Raw genomic sequence first — 16962 nt, forward strand, 5'->3', positions numbered from 1 at the left:
TTTCAATTCTTGCCCTGACAGCATGATTACTGCAGTAGACACTCAAAAACACCAACTGAGCCATTCGGGTGTTAAAACTACTCTTCCCAAGAAGGAGACCTGTTCGAGGGAAGCTCAACAGTGCTTGACACCCCCTCCAAGGGGCTGACAGCAAGAGCAGAGCAAAACTTGTCAATAAATCTTGCTCTCCACTTTATTTCACTGATACAATTAAGCCATTTGCAGAGCACAAGCTCAGTGCTCCAAATACCCTCTAGGTAAATATTTTCCATTCCAAACATGCCGCTGTTTGTACCATCTGTTGGGCTCTGTCTGCTCTCAGTCGCTTGATGTTAGTTAACACAGACAAGCTCTTTATTAAATTCCAGAAAGAGTAGCTTTGCTTCAACAAAAGCCTTTACTTTCAGAGGTTTGTTTTTTTTTTTTTTTGATACAGCTTCAGAGCCAACACCTGACAAACTGCAGGAGCAGCAGTGCCGAGAGGGAGCCGGGAGCGCAATACGGCTGCACCAGCTCGCCACCAGCACATGTCCTTGATCTTGTCCCAGTGCCGGCAGCAGGCAGCACCCAGGTACCTCCCACAAGAGGTTTCCACCACAGCCTGGCTGTTTGGGCAAGTTCCTACAAGATAAGGCAGGGCAGGGATACACCAGGCAGCAGCTGACACCCTGAAACCACCTGGGCTGGAGGATGAAGCCCAGAACTGGAATTAGCATCAGTGAAAGTGCGGCGAGCAAGCTCGCGTTTAACCGGGGATAAACACACACACACCTGCTGCTGGCACAGAGCGGGGAAACCAGGCTCTGCATTCCTCACACTGATATCCCAACCTGCACAGAGCCTGGCACAGCAGCACCTCACTGGGCTCACCAAAGCACGGGCACAAATACTCTGATATCAGCAATAGTGTGGCAGCAGGACTGGGGGCAAGGTTTGTCCCCTGTACTGGGCACTGCTGCAGCACCTTTGGTCCTAGAGGCAGTTTTGGGCTCCTCATGAAAATAAAGATGTTGAGGAGCTGGAGCTTGTCCAGAAAAGGGAACAGAGCTGGGAAGGTTTTGGAGCACTAGGGACAGCTGAGGGGGTTCAGCCCAGAGAAAAGGAGGATCAGGGGGGACCTTCCCACTCTCCACAACTCCCTGACAGGAGGGGGCAGCCAGGGGGCTCAGGCTCTGCTCCCACAGGGCAAGGGACAGGACAAGAGGAAATGGCCTCAGTGTGGATATTAGAGAAAAATTCTTCACTGAAAGGGTGGTCAGGCACTGGCACAGGCTGCCAAGTGCAGGGGTGGAGTCCCCATCCCTGGAGGGATTTAAAAACTGTGTGCATGTGGCACTTGGGTAAATGGGTTAGTGGTGGCCTTGGCAGTGCTGAGGGAATGGTTAGACTTGATCTTCCAACCTAAATGATATCTATATTGCTCAGCACAGGAAATTTTTAGGAAACCAAAACATTTCTTGCAGTATTTGTGAGGGGATATTACTTGGGATAAAAACCTGTGTGCGTCAGGACCAGCAAAAAATGTCCTTGGCTCCACCAGACTCCAGAAACTGCAAGTTTCCCCTTTAAATCACTAGCAGCTAACACACACATACACCCCTATTATCCCCAGAGTTAGAAGATAACAAATTATCTTTACAGTACCTTTTTCCAAAGTGCCTGTAAGAATCAAAGGTTTCTTTCTTCCAGCAGGAATTACTCAGCAAGTCTGCACCTTCCCATCGCTACTTCCAAGGAGTCCCTGAGGCTCCCCCAGCTCCTTCCTTCACACATTCATGTACAGACATGCTCTGCCCACACCACCATGAACTATTTCAGAGGCATTTAAACACCCAAGCAGCCAGCTCAGGCTTTTGGGTAAGCATTTCCCCTTTCCCTGCTCTCCACGCAGGCAGGGACCAGATCAGACTCTTCAATCACCATCCGCTTCCGTGCACGGGGAACTGGGAAGCGATACTTCTCAAAATAGGAAGGCACAAAAAAGAAAAAAGATCACAGAATTTTCTCAAAATAATACTACAAATAAGAGCCAAATCTAGCAGACTTCTGGCCAAAGCCGAGCTTAGGTTCCCTGTCTGAGCAGCAGTTCCATCTGTCGTGTAGTTTTTAAGCATCGAGGGATCTCCTGCAACATGAGCCCATCCAAAAGCACAAACCTGGTACAGACTCGAGCCAGGACTCTTGGGTCAGACAGGCAAAAGCATTAAACACGCTCAACCACACCCTGAAATCTGCTTCTGCCCAGCACCTGGACAGGAGGGAGGGACCAGGCCACACCTGGTTTTTATTCTAATTAGCTGTCTGGGAAGTTCACAGGGCTTTGTACAATCCAGGTTGCTGTGACACTCCACAGCAGCTCAGCTTTACCACACACAAAAACCATTTACACAGCTTTAAAATGCTGTGCACCTCAACAAAGGCCTTAAGACAGCTGTTGTGGTCTAGTGTATAAATAGACATTCACAAGATAATCTTCACCTTGGACCCACAGAAAGCCTCAGGGAGCAGCTACCAGCCCCTAAAAAGCCAGGGCAGGTACAATACAGGTCTGAGCCCAGCTGGGTTTGCTCACTCTTACACAGTTTAATCCCTCTCTGACGCAGGAAGAAGTTGCATTACTGTAAATGTGTTCATTCTGCACCTACCCCTGGCATGCTGTATTACTTTAACTCAATTAAAACAAGGTCTGAAGCACCCATGGGAATGATGCACTTGACCACCCTCTGGTCATGAACGAGGCAGAGCCCCAAATTCCAAGTAAAACAAAAAAAAATTTAAGGTCATCTCCTGAGACATTTAGGGCTGCTACATCCCTTTCATCTCCTGACATCCAACTCCAAGTGTGGAAGAAGATTTTTGGCTGTGAGGGTGGTGAGGCCCCAGCACAGGTTGTCCAGAGCAGCTGTGGCTGCCCCATCCCTGAAATGTTCAAACACATGGGGCTCAGAGCAGCCTGGTCCAGTGGAAGATGTCCCTGCCCATGGCATGGGGTGGAAATCAGATGGTTTTTAAGGTCCCATCCAAACCCAAATCATTCCATGATTCTATAACAGCAGAAAGCAGGTATGAGCAGTAGCTTTTCAGTACTGAAATTCCTCTCATACCTTCACAGCAATCTGCAAAGAGAAAACAGCTGGAATGAAACATTTTCCCCTTCCCAGTGCATACAGAAAATATAACTATATAAATATACATTCCTGTACTATGAATTCTTGTTAATATTTTTAAAAAATAAATTAAAAATAAGAGGAGACAGAAACAAAAGAAGCAAAGGCCTTTGGTCCAGCTTTTTTTTCCCTTTTTTTTTTTTTTGCCTTAGGAGATTCTGTGAAAGTATGAATGGCATCTGAGTACTGGGAGGCTAATGCTCATTCAAAAAAACAACCCAGCTTTTTATACACAAGAGCTGCAAAGAGTCAAGGAGAAAACTCGAGGGTATTACCTGCCTGTGCATCCCAGGAGAGTTAAAATCCCCTTCCTGCGCATCCCCAGCAGCAGAGTTTTCCCTCCCTGGGCAGGCACAAGCTGTTCTCCATCTGAATTCAGGGCAGAGCAGCCGCCCTCGGCGCCACCGCGACAGGAAAACCACGACAGATTGCTAAAGAGGATGGCATCTTGTTTATGGGTTGTGTTTCTAAAGTTTGGACATAACTGAGAAGAGATCAGTCTGAATTTATTGCTCGATTCTCCAGATTTCTACTCAACTTTGCCCTTAACTGTACTCACCAGGCAACTTTTTAGCTTACTCACTGGAATTCCTCCACACACACACATAAGGAAGTTTTCAACCTACCACTTGTTCTGCAGCTCTCCAGACCACCCGGTGCTAAAGCTTTTCTCCCCAATTTCTCACTAAGGCACCCACAGCAACAGAAAAGCAAAAAATATCCAGCCTTCAAGGGCAAGCAGGTCACTCAGAGCAACTTCAGCAGGTCCCTGCAAGTTGGATTTATTAACCTTTGTACCCCCACACCCCGAGGGTGCAGAGGCTGCCAGAGCTACCCCAAATTGAGCCATGCACAGCCCAACAGGGTCACTGCTGCTTTCACCACGTTTCCACCCACACTGAATGAGGTCTCACAGGAGCTCAGGGAAGGAGGAATGTGTGCACTGAGATGATGGCACAGGAGGAAGACGAGAAACCTCAAAATAAATGGATTTGGAAAATTTCTTATAGCAATGTATCACCAAAAGTCCTCCTGCAAGAATATATTAAATTCATCTAAGAATATTAATCTTGTTCATATTAGAGTTTCTTTCCACTACAAAAATAAATCACACAAAGATATTCTCAGTCTGAACACCATAAAAGTGACTTTATCCAGACTTATTTTTGAATGTATATTGAAGGGATAAAACAGAATTCTTCTGCCAACAAAGACAGGTATTAACCTAAGAGAATCTATTTAGCTTCAGACTTCTTAACCAGACAAGATTTCACTCAAGTGTGCACACGCTGTCCTTTACCCTGTTGAGAAAGGAACAAAAGAAGGGGAAATGACTAATCAAAGCAGAAGCACATTAATATATTTTGGTATGTGGAAAGGGAAAATTGTAGCTGGTATTTTTAACATTCCCAACAGGAGAATGCAGGACTATGCGCACACCAACCACCACGGAGGTTCAGCAGCTCCCAGGAGGGGAAAATTTTAAAAAAGAGAAAAAAATGAAGTTGTGTGTCACAGAGGAGTTCTGTATTTTCCATTTTTTCAGTATGAGCTCTGCTGGGATGAGAGCCTGGAAAGGAGGCATGGCTGGGGTCAGCAGCAAGGCCTGAGTGATAACAGGTGCACTTTGCCTGAACTGCAGGGAAAACCCAGCCTGCAGAGGTGCTCTGGAGGGAAAAGGTGAGAGTTTCTTGGAGCACTGCCACCAGCAAACACTCCTGGAAATCCCACTGCCACCCTGCTCTGCTGGCTGCCCTCATCCACAAGCTGATAAGAGACAGGGCAAGAAAAGTGTCCCAGGTGACATCCAGCGAGCCACAGCTCACCATGCGCCACCCATCCCACACCATCCCAAGCTCAATCCCCCCTCAAAGCTCTCCGTTCCCTGCAGGAGCAAAGCACAGCATCTTCACATCTTTCTTTGCAGTAACTTTGTCACTGAACCCAGCCACTGATGTCCCAGTTCAGCTGGATTTAACAGCTGGGTTTTAATCCCACACTCGCCCCCTCCAGGGGAAGTTCTTTGGGGCAGCCACGGTAACAGGCTCGCTCAGAGCAACAGGGCAGGAGCCTGACAACTGTGATAAACCCAAAATTAGAGCTTCCAAACCCCTTCCTAAAAGGGATCAAAACCAATCAATCCAGCAACAGCCCGGCACGGTCATTTGTGCAGTGGGATGGCACAGCACAAAAAGCTTTGCTTGCTCAGGAAGAGGAGCTGGACTGCTGCCTGTCTGTCCAGCTCCAATTGTTCCCACACTCCATAATTAAGGGTTACAATTCACCCTTTTTCCAATGCCAAATCCCAAAAGGCTCTTAACAAAACCATTCTAAATACTAAATGGGAAGAGACTGTAATGGTTCAGCTTCCCTCCCCTTGCTCCAACACTGCTGGGCGTAAGGAGACACAGAGAAACTAATATTTAATGTTCTTGCAGAGAGATTTGTGCTCAGCCACACCATAACACAGCCACAAGCCTGAAGCTTAAGCAGGTCTTTACCCTGGTATCACAAAATGACAGCCCCAGTCATTTCAGCAACAAGATTTTCCCATTATTTCTGTTCAGTGTGCTGTTCCACACAGCTATACAAAGAGGTTGGACCACTGACAAAAAAAAAAAAAGCTTCGTTAACCTCTCAGTGACTCGACAATCCTATTGTTGAACAGCAATGGACAAAAGGAGAAGCCAGCAGCAGACAGATGCTCTCATCTATCCTAATTCCTAGAGGAAAATGAAATTGAGCTGTGCTGGGAACAGGCTGCAAGGCAGAGGAGAGTTGTTAGCTCAGAGGGAAATCAAAACTTCAGTGATTGTGAATTATATCAGATCTAGATGCTTTCATGTGGTTTCTTCTAACTACCTGGAGTCTCAAGACATTATTTATTGCACACATTATGTCTAAGCAGTTGAGTGATTTCAGTTGTCTCTAAAGAGAAAACTACTGTCAATGTGGCACAGATGTAGCTAAATGAGAGCATCAGAAGGCAGCAAGTGAAACAAGACTGCTGTACCCCATCATCAGACTGAGTCTTGATAATTCTTCAGCTGCAAACAGAGAGGAATCAACAGGGAAGTTCTTTCTTCTTTGTCACCACACACAGTACAACAAAAGAATGGGGGGGGGGGGAAAGTATCCACCAGTTAAACAACCAAAGTTCACAGAGTGATAATAAATTTTCAAATGTGCCAAGAGTTTAGAAGTCAGGGCTATGCAGTTAGTTTCTCAACACCAAGATTTTAAAAGGGCAGCCTCAGTTTAGGTTGGGAGACTGCAGGAACAGAGACTAAAAACAGAGAAGTCAAAGTTCCTGTAAGCTGACAGAGGCATCATAAAGGAAATTATCACCAACATGCACAACTATCAAACTAGAATTCAGGGAGTACTATGAGGCTGGAATTGCCTCCTCTTCAGCCCACGCAGCCTGCTAAGCACTGCATCAGCAGGTCTATTTTTACTTTTAATACTCTACACCACAGTGGTGGGTCAGAAAGACACGAAAACACTGGAAAATCCGAACAGCCAGGCTTGAGCAGGCATTACTTGCTACCCTCCCTTCCTCTGCTGCCCTGAGCTGCACCCAAGGAACAGGACCCTGCCCAGCTTCCTCTGCTCCCACCTTGCAGGGAGGGGCTGAAGCCAGAGGACAATGCTGGCCTGGGAACAAATGGGCAGCAACGGGCCATGGCTGCATTTTGGCTGCAAGTTGGGAAAACACTCTCAATCCTCAATCCAGCAATGTTACAGCTCGGTGCTGTAATGGTCAATCTGCAGCCTCTGCACGGAGCAGGGGCAATGTGTTTCATTTCATTCTTTTGCTAGTAGCAATCAATGAGTTTTAATCCACAGTGACATTAGGAATGATACCTCCAAAGAGGCGTGGATTTTATTTCAACTGCGAATTAAATTTAAAAGCATTTGCCAGATTAAAGCATTGTTCACACTCTACTTACAAACCCTCTGGGAATGTTTAGAGGTATGCTCAGAACTGAATTTGGACCACAGAAGGTCCTGCTGGTGATGGGGCTTCCCACAGCACTGATATTTTGACTTTCTGCTCCAGGAGTAATTTGCACCAGCTGAAGGCTGAACAAACTTCCACAGCAGATATGACTTACTTCGACTGCTCCATAGCAAAGCTGTCCTTTAAACATTTATCCTAAAGCACATTATCATGCAGGCATAAAAACAGCACGTCTATATCCAAGCCAGATCCCTCACGTTGTAGACTATGGTGCTGTTAATACTGTTAGAAACAAAGTTTCAAAATGGTTTAGGAACAAAAGAGGCTTTAGAAGCAATCCCTGAAGCACTGGCACCACACAAGTTACACCAGTGCATTTCAAAGTATAAACTGCATCATGAGTTTGAACTTGTAACTCTATTTAAAAGCACAACATGAAGTTTTAGAAATTGCTGCTGAACTGTGGCCATTCCCCTGCTGAGGCAGGTGAAGTGCTAAGGCCTTTCTCTGCTCTCCTCTGAGACACTGCACGTATCTCATTTATCAAGGGCAGCACTAAGAGCTCACCTCATCATCCATCCAAAACACCTCCTGCACTACAACAAGAATTTCACTGGCCACAGCTCCACTGAGATGCCATCCTTCCAGCTTCCACAACAAGGAGATGTGCTCCTGAACAGCACAAGGCTTCTTTTCACCTTGTTAACCTCTCCGTGCTTCATTGCCCAGTCTGCTGAAGGCACTCACAGCTGAAGAAATGAGACACAGCTGGTATCACCTCACGGTGTCATCACCCTCATCCTTCAGGCTCTGGCAGGCAGCCTAAGAAGGTCACATGCTCTCAGGAATCAGTACAGTGTTTCAGCAGACCCCGAGGCAGTATTTCCCTCTTGAAACACCCAGAGGAGGGGACCAGACTCCCCTCCAGCAGCAGGGAAAAGGCTCCAGCTCCTCCACAGACTTGCTTAACGCTTGAATCACACCTGAGGCACACACTGAAGGAGCTTTCTTTTACCACCTTCCTCATGCAGCTGTTGATGCCCCAGGTGAGTGATGCTGAGGGTCGCTAATGCTCCCCTGAGCAGCAGCAGCCAGGAGATGCTGCAACCCTCCTCACTGGTCCCAGTTCCACAGTCCAGCTCACTGCAAACCCCCAGACACAGTGCGATTTTGAGAGCTGGGCAACACCACACGAGAACCCTGCAAAAGGTGTGTTCAAAGCACATCTCTAAAGCTTTCCTGGTTCTTTCCACTTGTGACCGCAAAGACCAAGACTGCAAGAGTCTCCTAAAGAAACTGGAAACAGTGAAATGCATATTTGAAGAGTTTTTGAGTTCACGTCAAGAATCCAACACCCCGGAGTTTTGCCCCCAAAACAGCCTCTTAACACAAGCACACACACCCGCCCCAACGTGCTCAGCACTGATCTGAACTCAAGAACATGCCAGGTTGTTAAAAAGGCCTAAAAATGCTCAGCTACAGAAATGCAGAGTAATTGAGGTCATTTCTCTCACGCTTCTCTGGGTTCTCACTCCCTTTGCTTTGCTGTCCCACAATCTGCTCCTCCTCTGGGGTGCAAGAATTGAACAAACACTGCATTGCAACCACACAGATCTAAACCTATTTGCCTCCAACTTAAGTTACATCTCAAACTATGACTCCAGTAGCCTGTGATGCCAAGCAGGGATTAAAAAATCTACTGAGAAATAGGTACACCAGACCTGAAGCCAAAAAAAAAATCTTCTTTTGGCACACAAACAGCATAGAAGAAGAGGTAAAAACATGGAGGTGGAGGGTGGGGGGGCCAAAAAAGGCAGGATTGTAATGGAAACATCTGATCGAGAATTTTCACAAGCCTTTAAAACTTCTGAAACCCAACCCCTTCACCAGCACTTCTCACATGCCTCAGACTGCAAACCATATTATGCAAGTTCTAATTGTGCCTCCAGAGCCCTCCCTCCCTCCCACGGGCTCTGCACCCCAGCAAATCCCTGTGTGGAAGTACACTGAGGCAGGGAAGAACCCTCCCACACCTGGCCTGGGGTGCTGCCACCTGTGCAAAGAAAGCCTGGCCTTGTTGGGCATCTTGAACCAGGCTCTAACCCCTTAAAAGCTGCTAAAAACCCCTCTGGCTTTACACACACAAACCAAGCTGCAAAAAGGTTCACTAAATTTAGCACGCAACCCAATCCTAGTGGTGGTGTAGCACAGGCTGAAGATATGGAAGTGACCTTAAGTGAAGGCAAGAAGGAAAAACTGTCAGTACTCCCATTGAGCTGCCATGGGAAAGCCCAGAGAACTCAATAAAATCCTAACAAAACCTCCATAAATCCTCCAGGCAGCTGGGTGGTTTCCAAGGCTTTGAGATGCCACCTCCACCTCTCTTCTGGACAATGCTGCTCATTGTCCACGCTGGGGACGGGGTTGGGAGGAACCTTCTGAGCACAATTCTCCAGGAGCTTGGAGAAGTAAAGCTTGATGGAGCTCCACTGCTGTAAACCCAAAACGGGGCTGCATGAAGAGAAAAAGCAACTCAGTCCTTTGTCCTTCCATCACAGCTGGAGCCACACATGCTGCCAACAGGTGTGGAACCAAGCAAAGGTCAGCAGGTGTGACAGGAGATACAGCACTGACCTGCAAACTCCATCTTCTGCCAGTTCCCAGCACCACACCCCCTGAGAAGCGCAGACACTGCCTGCTCCAAGGACAGGACACGGAGTCTCCCTGGAGTACAGCAAGCTGAAGGAGGCAAAGGAGTTTCCACCTAATCTTGGGGGAAACGGCCCTTCCTGGCACAGCACCCTAAACCCCGATCACTTCCCAGATCTGAAAATGCCCTGTTAAAGCTCCAGTGGCTATGAGCTGCTGTAGCCATGGTGATGCTCTCAGATACACCTGGAGCTGAAGCAGAGAGGAGCAGCAGAGATGCTGCAACTGGTTTCATGTACCTGTTTTTAGGTCCTCACACACAATTAAAGGCAATGCCTGGGTGAAAGCCAAGCTGGGATGTCCACTTGTAACATTAAGTGGTGACTTAGAGGGCAAAACAGCACTGAACACCAAGGCAGCCTTTCAAACCACCACCCTAACCCTAACCCTGGCCTCCCACCCACACCAGAGAAGAGACCCTGAAAGGAAGGGGCTCATGGGAACAGTCCTGGTTGCTGCAGGAAAGCAGCTCCATGTCCCATCACAGAATGGCTTGCGTTGGAAGGGACCTTAAAGCTCATCTCATTCCAACCCCCTGCCATGGAGCAACTATCCCAGGTTGTTCCAAGCCTTGTCCAACCTGGCCTGCAACACTTCCAGGGATCCAGGGGCAGCCATAGCTGCTCTGGGCAACCTGTGCCAAGGCCTCACCACCCTCACAAGGAACAATTCCTTCCTAATATCTAATCTAAATCTCTCCTCTCTTTGTTTAAATCCATCCCCCTTTGTCCTGTCACTATCTGACAACGCAGCTCACCCACCAGCTGACTGCCAGGGGTTCTGGTCACAGATGAGACCAAGAAAAAGGCACCACCAGCTGCTCTGCTGGTGACCTCCGGGCATCTTCACCTGCAGCTGCTTGGCCTTTGCTTTCCCTTCTGTAAAATGGGCAGGTAAGTGCCATGCCAGAGCCTGGCAGCAGCACAGGGCAGGTGCCTGATGGAGAAACACCCACGTGAGCCAAATGCCAGACATCAGCTTAAACACTCCTGCCACGCAGTACTTCCCACCCAAGGCCTGGGAACCATTCACTTCCTCCAAAAAATTGGACTTTTTAATTTGTTGTCATCAAGTGTAGACTTTCCAACGTAAAACCCCGCAGCAAACTGGCTGGGAAAGAAAAGTAGTCATGGCCAGTGGTCAGATCAAACCAGTAATAATGAAATTAGGAGCAGACTGATATTATAGGCTCTCTTATGAGTCAGTCATGATCCAATCCAATCCTGGCAAGCTCCCTGAAGAGCTGCACCTTGTGCAATAGCTTAGTCATCATCTTCCTTGACAGCTACGCACTTACAAACACATTTTGAGTGCACTCACATTTTCCCATGAAAATTTTCCTCTCTGCCCTACTACAGGCAGGACAGAGCAGAGCAGAGCCAGCCTAGGAGTGGGCAGCTTGTCCCTTGCAGGGGAGGAGATAAAGCTTTTATCTCCCAGACTCAACAACTTCCTTCCTGTGTGGTCACAGGCGGACAAAAGACACCTTTTCACACCACAGAAAGGAACGAGCTGTACTAAAATTTGTCACAGCCTTGAAATAAAATACTCTGCTAAATGTTTGCAGTCCATACAGGAGAGTGTAAAACAGAATTAAGCCAGCATTTCTTCTACAAGGAACTTGCAGGGTGGGATTTGTAAGCCAAAGAATAAGGAGCCCAAAATAACTCTGGTTGAGTTTATATTGCTCTGGCAGCTAAGCAAAAGTTGATAACACTGGACTGAGGTACTTCCCCTCTGCAGGACGAGAGCTGGATTGTTTTTGGAAGCACCATGAATCACGGGCATAAATATACCAGGCTTTAAGAGCCTCTGACACCCACGTACTTCTGAACTCCAGCTTGATTTTCCCTGGGTCATTCAACACATGCTTGGCGAGCTGGACACCAGACAGGCAGGCTGAGAAGGTCACCTATTCAATCCATAGGTGTAATCCCAAAATCAGGACTTGTGTTTTGCTGGATAACATCAGAACACCATCAACACAACCTGAAGAAAAAGCCTTCCCTGATGCTCCTCCATTAGCCATTCAACTGCAACTGGAAGGAAAACAGGAGTTTTGCTCTATTTCCTCAACTTCACAGCATAAAAGGGCTTAAAGATGCTTCCTGCAGCAGGGGAGCTGTGATGCAGCAGCTCCAGCAGAGCAGTGATTTGCAGGATTGCCTGGCTGTGAGCAGATCCAGACAGGGAAGCCGGGCAGAGGGATCAGCCAGGAGGATGAGTGTCCGATGGAAAAAGAGAAAAAACCCTGCAAATTCCCTGTGTTTCACTGCCACTGAAAATCCTGCACACCTGAGAGCAAAGAGCTGTAAATGCAAGCAGAGGACAACACTATTTATATTAGGGATTATTAGAGCAACAAAAGGAGTAGCTCGTCCACATGACTGATTTACAGACACTTTCTCCGAGTTACAATGCAGCCCCAGAGATGCACAAGCACAGATCAGCTTTCGTGTGAAACAGAAAAAATACTATTCCTCTAAATAAATCTTCATGGGAAGAAAAGGGGAAGAAACTACTTTTACTTCTCTTCAGTAACAGCAATTTAGAGCTGAGGATTGTGCTAAGCAGGGTGGTCACAAAGCACAAACAAAAACAGAGCATTGCAGAAAAGGAGGAGAGCTGCAAAGAAGTAACTTTGATTACCCCAAAAACTTTACAGCTCCTGCCCTTCTCCTCTCCCTCCTACCCCATACTCATTTCACAGCAAAACTCAAGGCTTGAAGCACCCAAAAAGGTTGAAACTACTTCTCTGCATCACATAGTGGCAAGGAGATAATGTTCTTTATCTGTGTTAGTGCAGTTAGAGATTGTTTCCAGAGTTTTCATGTAATAGATACCATTCCTCTTTCTCCCTGTTTTCTACAGTATCTAAAAGATTAAAAAAAAAAAAAAAAAAAAAAAAAAACTACAAAAAAACTCCTCATCTCTAGTTAAATTGGAAGCATTAAAAAGGATCATGAGATTTGCATTCTTTAGCACCTCAGATTATTAGAGTTTCCACTGCCAGGACTTCCCCTTCCAACTCCACACCCAAGCTTCAATTAAACAATCTTCGTATTTGGGTGGACTTTGGTATTTCTTGTACCAAGACACTGGAGCATCCAGGCTGACAAGATGGCCAAGGCAGCAGAATTTATGCACTCCCAGGAGATCTCTGTTTAATTTTGCTTTATGGAGAGATCCTGCACCAAACCTGCCCTCTGCCCAGGACCTATATTTAGGGACTGAGCTGACCCGACAGTGCCCCTGTAAGCTCATTTATCTAGATTCACTTATTCATTCTAATATTCATCTAATCTAATTAGATGCAGCAGTCCTGCACACAGGCACGGCAGTGACCAGGAGAGGACAAGTTCACACACAGGGAACCCAGCCCAGGTGCTACTTAGGTCTCACAAAGAGGGGAAAAAAAAAAAACCTCTTGCAGAGGAATGGCAGGAATAACAGATGCCTGTGCACTATCTCGGAGCAGCACCTGGATCCACTCTGCTTCTTCCATCCACCAGGTAAAAAACAATTCCTCAGCTGGAAGCAGCAGAGCCCAGATCAATGCATGGTGCTTATCCATGAAAGGGCTGCTGCTCCTGCTCTGAAATCACTAGAAATGGGGCAAAAAAAAAAAAAAGAAGGAATCAGTCTCTAAGGCAGTGCCCACGCCAGCAGGCACAGATGTGTTCCCAAACTGCAGACCACAGGCATCAGCCTGGAAAAAGTGCCAAAGAGTCCACATTGTAAGAAGATACTTTAAAGGATCCATTCTGGCAAGAAATAGGAAGTTTTCAAAGCTCCCAAGTACCCTCTCTCCTGCCACCAGCTGTAGTTCAGGCATGCGAACAGGAAGAAGCTTTTACATTTCTTAAAACATAAATAAATACTTCTCCTTTTTTTAAAAGTCCCCATGTGTTTTATTTGCTTGGACATCTTGTATAACATGAGAGGAGAAGCAGATTCCTAGGAGTCATGGGCTGGTAATTCTCCAATTTATCATCTCCATAGTTTATGCACAGTCATTAACAAGAAGTGATTTGTCTGGGACAGATTTAGCCCAGCAACTCCCTGTCTCATTAGCCTGAAACAATCACCCGAGGAATGTCAAAAAGTTTGTGAGCTTAGTGCAGCAATCAGCCCCCTCCAAAATATTCCTGCTTTTAAAAATAACCCAATCCTGCTGCTTTGCCAATGCAGAGCAGGAGGTGCTAAACACAGATGCAAAAAAACTCCCTTTATATTGAAAAGGTTCTGATGGGTAAAGGCAAAAGGTTGTTGCTGACAAGGAAATGCTGAGAATATCGATAAGACAACAACTCAAGGAGACTTAAAGACTTCGACTTGTTTAACCTACGAAAACAAGGGGTCAAGAGGGGATCCAATTGCTCTAATTACATCAGGGAGGGAAAACAATCATTGAAACCAAATGGAAACGCTAGAACCAAAAACAAATTACACAGACAGGCCACGAGCACCGTGAGGATGGAAATTCAGCAACTGCTCAAGACTTCAAGGAGGTTCTCCAACAGCTCTCCTGCTGAGATGGAGAAAGAATAAACCGATCGAGTTTCACCTTGGAAGCAGTTGTGTTATGAAAGGCATCCACAGCACGGATGGGTGCTAAAAACAGGGAAACTAAACTTGATTTGGGTTGCTGCCACAGCTTTTGGAGTGAAGAGTGGGATGAAGAATTACCTCCTCCTGCCACTCTGCCTTCTGCTTCCTCCCCATCCCTGCAGGACAGCACAGGGGGCATTCACACTATTTACTCAGGCACGTCACTGGGCTATGACCAGGGAACTAAACTTGGGAGCTGAAGCCTCACAAAGTCAATGGTGAGAGGTGGGTGCCTTGGCAGCAGCACGGGAAGGGATTAGGAGCAACCAAGTTTGATGCTTAAAATAAAACACATGTCCTGTCCCCTGTGTCCTCACACTTCAGGATCTTGAGTGTAGCTTAAACACAGACCTGGCCAGCACCTCTGAAATTCACAGGGAATTCCAGTTCCTGAGGGATTTTTTTTTTTAGTCCTAGGCTTACAGCACCCAGGGTCAAGAATGATTAGACATTTTTGAGCCATAACCACCAAATCTCCCACAGCAAAAGCAGATGACGCAAATGAAAGCTGTTACAGAGCTAACCAAGCAACACCACAGCTTTACACAGGCTTGACTAAGTCCTTCCCTTTTCTTCAAGGGGTTTCAGAAACAAAGTAGTCATCAGGTCTGTGACAGGGGATAAAGGATAAAATCAAAATCTCATTGTGCCCTTCAGAGCCTACTGCTGCTATTTCTGAGAGCAGCAAGCATCTTCTTGAGAGCAGCTAGAAAAGGGAGGTGAAAAGAAAAAACCTACCAAAAAAGGTATTTGGTAATAACTCCACCAGAGAATTAGTGTTTCTTTCCAATCCCCAACCTTTCACTGCTGCAGTTACACACAAAAGTTATTTTAATGACAGTATGCAGAAAGCAGCATCAGCATATGAGGCAAGAGAAAAAATATGTGGTAAAGCGAGTTGCATGGCCTGTTCGAGGGCAGAAATTACAGCGCAGTTACAGGCAAGAGGTCCACAAGGCAGAGAAATGCTTCCAGCCCAAGCCAAGCAGGAGGATGACAGTGATCCACAGAGAGAAAAGGCAAGGAAAAACACCTGAAAGGAGGTGGAACATATGAACTGAATCCCTTCTCAACTTTTGCAGCAAGCAGTTCAGACTGCCTAGCCAGAGATTTTTGCCTTGTCATAGGTAAAGAGATGTTAAATAGAATAGTTATGTCACCTAAAATGCCATTTGTGTTGGTGGACAGCAACAGAAACACTAAAGGAACATGGGGGAAAAAGGGAAAATTTTAAAGAGAGAAGACCTAGAGCAGGGAATCGGCTCAGCTCCTCTTCCACAAAGTGAGAAATTATCTTTGAGGTTTTCTAACAGCGACCTCAAAATACGCAGCACTGCCTTAGCGGGGGTGTGGGGAAAAAAAGGTCATAAAATGACAAACCTAAAGCACACGGGTGGATGCACATCACTGGAGAGCAGAACTTGTCACTGTCTAATGCAGAAAAGATGCTAAGCTACGTTATTCTTAATAACCACCTACTCAATTAAAATACTTCATCAGCTGAAGGCAGCCGGGTACAAAAGGTGCAGTTTTGCCACCTTAACTCCTCTTTCCTTCTCCATAACTTGCAGGCTGGAAGGAGGGAGTCAGCCGTGAGCAGAGGAGAGCTGATGGGGGCATGAACACTTCCCGGGTTAACAGAGCTGCACACAGCCCGTACCAGGGCTGGACCAAAGGGCACGGGCAACCTCAGGAATGAAACACCACTGACAACACCATCACCTACGAGGGTAGGGAGCAGCATTTGCGAGCGTCTGACACCAGCACGGCCACCAAGGCGGCCCGGATCGCGGTAATGAAGCGCACGGCTCATTAAAGCTCCTACGGCCACCCGGGCGCTGCTGCAGCAGCCGCCTCTCGCCAAACCTCACCCGGGGCTCCGACAGCCGCGGGGAACGCTCCGAACCCCCACTGCGGCTGGCAATTGCCGCCCAGCCGCCCCTCAGGGGCGGTTTAACGCAGCGGGCTCCGGGAGCAGCGCGGACACGGCGTGCTTGCCCCGCTTGCCCCGGCTCCGGGGCGATGCGCTCGGGAAGCACCGGAGCCCCACAGGAGCCCCACCGGAGCCTCCCGAACCCCGCCGGCCCCACGGCAGCGACCTCTCCCCGCTCTCCCCGCCGTGGGGCCGCGCCCGGACCACCCCCCCCCCCCCCCCGGCCGGGCCGCAGCCCCGGGCCCGCCGCGGCCTGGGCCCGCCGCCCCTCGCCGGGAGGGCCCGGCCCGGCCCCGCTGCGGCCCGCGGCGCTCCCCGGGCGGGACTCACCGAGACGGCGGCGGGCAGGGCCGTGCCGGGCCGGGGCTGCGGGGACGGAGCGGGAGCGGCCGGTGCTGCGCGGCGCGGGCGGCAGGAAGGGGAGGAGGCGGCCCCGCACGTCCGCCGCGCCTGCGGCCGCCCCCCCGCGCGTTAAAGGCACCGGCACCGCCCCGGCCGGGAGCCCCCGGCACCGCCCGGCCCTGCCCGGCGCGGAGCGCGGCCGCAGCCCAGCCGCGGGGGAGCCCCGGGAGCGGGGA

The 16962-nt window shown here is 48.2% G+C and overlaps 1 protein-coding gene across 2 annotated transcripts in view; it reads right to left on the reverse strand.

Annotated features, from left to right (window-relative positions):
* KTN1 (kinectin 1) overlaps positions 1 to 16737 on the reverse strand; it is a 78423-nt gene extending 61686 nt beyond the window's left edge. The window contains exon 1 of one of the 2 annotated variants that reach the window (XM_038137815.1): positions 16715 to 16737. The gene's annotated coding sequence lies outside the window, so the exon portion shown is untranslated. Of the gene's footprint in view, positions 1 to 1644; positions 2853 to 16714 lie in introns of those variants that run through there. The other variant, XM_038137816.1, reaches the window with a different exon arrangement.
* Positions 16738 to 16962: the final 225 nt, after the last annotated feature.

This window comes from Motacilla alba, chromosome 5, assembly GCF_015832195.1.
Source record: "Motacilla alba alba isolate MOTALB_02 chromosome 5, Motacilla_alba_V1.0_pri, whole genome shotgun sequence".
NCBI lineage: Eukaryota > Metazoa > Chordata > Aves > Passeriformes > Motacillidae > Motacilla > Motacilla alba.